Raw genomic sequence first — 4,759 nt, 5'->3', positions numbered from 1 at the left:
GTGCACAGTTTCCAGTTGGCGGGATTGGTAAATGTCACACCTTGGCACGTTTCTGTTGAAGTGTGAAGAAAACATACACAACTAGCTGAGAACAGAGAGCATGTGTCCAGCGGCTTGCTTTCGTGATTAGACATGAAAAGGCTGTGCATTTGCAGTCTGAAAAGCCTTTTGGAAAAACCTACCCTTGAGCTTGCCAGGAAATTCAGGCTTAACTGCATGAGTTTTGTCTGAAATAGCAGTGGGAACCCATTCAGGGCTTTCATGACAGCTCTTGCTTTCTAGGTGTACAGTTAATACTTCCCCACTTGGGCCCACTTAAGGTAACTCATTTCCCTTTCCGGATACCAGCAGCAGAAGGCAGTTGGTCTCCTAGGAAACACTGAGCGGGAATCAGGTGCAGTGTTTCTGGGTATAGCAACGGTATTTCACCATCCTCAGCTTTACTTCTTTTTCCTCTGGCTCCCCAAAAGCCAAAATTAAATCAAAGTTAACCAAGTCAGCTATTGCCAGATGAAGATACAACACCCTGCTTTAAGAGAATGCTATCTCGGCTACTCTCTTTTGACATATTCTTGATTAAAATAGAAATGGGGTCGAGCACAATGGTTCATGCCTATAATGAGCATTTGAAAGGCCAAGGCGGGAAGATCCCTTGAGCCCAGGAATTCAAGACCAGCGTGGGCAACTAAGCAAGACCTTGTCTCTACTAAATAAATAAATAGTAAGAAGTGGAAAGCACCAAGCACATTATTTCAAACACAGCATATCTAGATCAAGAGGATTCTCATGTTCTTTGCTTTAGTTGCTATACTTTTATTAATTCATCCAAAAAGCAAATGGACATTCCTAATCTCTTCAGGATAATAAATTAAGAGAATTTAAACAGTTTTGTCATTAAAAATTGCTTCTATTTACTTACAATTTTATTTATATTACTCATTCACTCACTTAAGGAAAAGTCACTGGCCTTCTCTCATGAGGACTAAAGAGACTCAGGACCATGAAGAGCACGGGTGGCAAGGGTCTGATGAGAAGGGGATGAGGTGGCACTGTGGGAAACTGAGGCTTGGAGAAGCTCAGCCTGCTGATGAAGAATCAGAGCAGCTGCAGAAAGAGGAGAGGAGAGGGAGCTGCTGACAGCTGCCCCGTCACTCAGCCGAGGGCCTGAGAACCAAGAGCCATCTCTAGAAGTGCCCAGAACTGGCGAAAGCTAGCCTGGCCCCTCTTGCAGCTGCCAGAACAGCCACTTCCAGAGTCCACATTTATGCATGAAAAGGGTTTGGTGCTGGGGATGGAAGGAGAGAGTTACTCTGTGAACTAAAAGCTCTCCAGGCCACAGTGCAGGGGCCTTAGGAGCCATGTTCTGTCCAAGCAGTCAGTTCCCACCTAGTAGGGCATAAAAAACTCAGCCGTCTCCATGCTACATGTCTACTCTTCAGCATCCAGACCTTCCTCACTGGAGGATTCTTGAGTTCTGTCATGTCCACCATTAAAAGGCAGATGTCCCTGGGAAGGGAAGTGCGTCAAACTGTTATTCTTAGTAACTGAGGATTTGCTTCCCAACCCTGGAGCTGGAGCTGGGGAGAGGATGGACCTGGGTTTGGAGGGCGAGCAAGTGGATGGGGTTTTGCTGTGGGAAGGAAAGCCCAGAGCACTATGTCAGTGGGGGATGTTTCCTCATCAGGGAGGCCAGGAGAAAATGTCACAGGGAGACCACAAAGCAAGCAGTGGCTCTGAAAACTAGGTCACCTAACTCACAGGTTTTCCAAGAGCTGTCTCTGGCTCTCGCCGTCATGCATCCCCCATGACATGGGCTATCTTTTTAAGTAACTATAAATCAGCCTCTGACTTTCCACCGCATTGAGACTTTCCATTCGTGTTTTCAATCCTGTCATCTATTCTAGCAGTTCTCAACCCTGGCTGCATATTAAACCAGGGAGCTTCTAAAAATATTAGTGCCTGGACTCCATCCTGGACCAATTGAGTCAGAATCTGTATTGGGGCCTGTTTTTAAAAAGTTCCCTCAGATGATTCTAAGGTGCATTCAGGGTTAGGAATCACTGACCCATCCTCTCCTTGACTCAAAAGGAATAAATAATAACATCCATAATTTGTTAAGCACTTACCATGTCCTAGCCAAGTACTTCTTTGCTTTATCTCACTGGCTTCTGTCAGCAAACCTATGATCCCATCTTATAGATGAGGAAATAAAAGCTTGCTGAGATAAAGTGACTTGTGTTGTGTTACGCAGCTAGAAAGAATTGAACTCTTCTGTCTTTCCAGGGTGAACTCTGCTGCCTTCCCACAGACAGGGATTTGCAGAGAAGGATTCTGCAGAACAGGATCCCTCCTTCTCTCTGCCATTGACCCCTTATTGATTTTTTGGGAGAGATCAATAATGGGCCAATGGCAGAGAGAAGTAGGTCAGTCTGAGAGCTGCCCCTCAAGAATTGGGATCAGAAAGTGTGTTATAGGTTGGGTTGTGTCCCCCCAAAAGAAATTTAAGTCCTAACCCCCAGTACCTGTAAGTATGACCTATTTAGAAATAGGGATTGTTAAAGTAAATGAAAATAGAGACCAGGCCTGAAGAATCCCATTGCAGACAAAGCCAATTAGGTCTCATAAGTGACCTTAACCTTGCTTGGTTTACAGAGGCAAAACCTCAGCAACTTTTTGTAAATGCCTATATTAAATAAAAACAGTACATAAGTTCAGTGACTTAGAAGCTTTCCAATGAGATAGACCAAATAAGGCAACTGTACAACTGTAACCAATCAACTATTTTCTTTGCTTTACATCTGTGTTTATCCTGTAAAACCTCCCCATCTCTTGTGTTCCCCTGGTGGAGCTCCTGAACCTCTTCTAGTTTAAAGTTGCCTGAGTCATGAATTGCTGTTTGTTCATCTTTAAAACTATATTGTGCCTCAGTTTACTTTTTAACAGGTCTTAATAGGTGATCAACTTAAGATGAGGTCATTAGAGTGGGCCCTGACCCAGTATGACTGTGTCCTTATAAAAAGGGAAAACTGAGACACAGAGGCAGAATGCACACAGGGAGCACACCCTGTGAAAATGAAAGTGGGGATGAGGGTAATGCATTTACAAGCCAAGAAATGCCAAAAATTGACAGCAAACCACCAGAAGGTGGGTGAGAGGTGTGGGCCCAGATGGCCAGGGACAGACATATGCTGTCTCTACTATTGCTGATTAAACAAATATAAGTTTGATTTGCTTATTAGCTTATAAAGTTTGTGGTACACTGAAGTTTATACCCTGAAACAAACAATAGTGAATGAAAAGCACAGCACAAAAGAGAACAGCAAAAGCAGTGATATGAAACCTAAAGTGAGACCATCTGAGAGCGCCCATTAACCGTGGCACATCTGCGGTGTGGTTGCAAGTCAGGAAAATACTGCCTGGGTCCCACGAAATCCTTTCCAACATGGAGTCTGCACAGGAGTCTCGTAAAGAGGGCTTGTGTAAGCACCCAGGAAAGGTCAGTGACCTTTGCTCACAAGATCTGGGAGGTTCTTTGCAGACAGGAGCTGATAAGGCAGGAAGGCCTTGCGGGCAGAGACAGTGGAACACCTCCTGCTCTGCCTAGGTTCTCAGAATATGGGGTAATCTTGGTTGCCCTACAGTGATTGGGAGATAAAAGCCCCTTGATGCATTGTGTGTGGTCAGACCTGGTGGCTCCCTACCCCCTGTGTTCGGGTACAGCTGCATACTGATAATGCTCAGTGGTAAAACTTGGTGTACTAGATTAGCCTCTTTAATGATGCATGCTTCTCCCCCTGGCTATCTTGTCCCATAATAGTTTCAAGGCCTCCCCTGATAATGCCGCCTTGCTTTCCACCCCTCAATTAGCAAGTGTGTGCACCTAATAAAACCTGTGGGAACCAGAGCTTGGGGCCAGCATGGTCCTCGCACTTTACGTTGGTCCCCTGGACTCACTTTTTGAACTCTATTTTTTTCTTTGTCTTTATGTCCTTTCTCAATCCCTTGTCACCAATGGGGCTCGGGGAACCCAGGAACAGTGTTGGGGCTGGTACCCAACAGAGAGACATGGAACAGATCATTCTCTCACAACCCTTAGGAGGAACCAACCCTGCTAACAACTTGATCTCAGACTTTGAGACTCCAAAACTGTGACACAACAAATTTCTGTTTAAGTCACCTCATTTGTAGCATTTTGATACGGCAGTCTTAGCAAACAAATACAGAGAACATGTATGAAAACTTTTAAAAACAACAAAAAAAAACACTCCAGACCCAGTAGCGGTCTAGAGTCTATGCATATACTATTTTTAGTCTCTGCATATAGTATCTTGTACATGCAGAGATGGTAGTCTGGAAAGATCTCGTAAATTGCTCAAGTTCATGGGTAGTAGGTAGAAAACTGGACCACAGAGAAGAGTCCCTCATCGTTCAATATAAGTTTCTTTTACTTCCCTGCAGTATTTTCTAATTAAATGCATTTTAAACGTTGGTTTATTATTAAATCTTACTTGGTTTTCATTTATATGTGCTCCAGAATGTTCCTTATATCTAGTTTTCAAAGACGTGGATAGAAATTGGGCTACTTTTTTAGCCCATAGGTAAAAAATTGGTAAATTTTTTACCTATGGGTTGAATATTAAAAACATCTAAAACCTACCCCAGGCAACCTCCCTGGAGGTGATGAAGTCCCAGTTCTGCACAGTTGTCTCTGGTTGTGAAACTTCACAAAGGACACCTGAGGACATCAGGCTCCTGCATA

The sequence above is a fragment of the Cebus imitator genome, unplaced genomic scaffold (assembly GCF_001604975.1).
Source record: "Cebus imitator isolate Cc_AM_T3 unplaced genomic scaffold, Cebus_imitator-1.0 Scaffold205, whole genome shotgun sequence".
NCBI classification, from domain to species: domain Eukaryota; kingdom Metazoa; phylum Chordata; class Mammalia; order Primates; family Cebidae; genus Cebus; species Cebus imitator.
Note: the sequence above shows the minus strand (reverse complement) of the source record.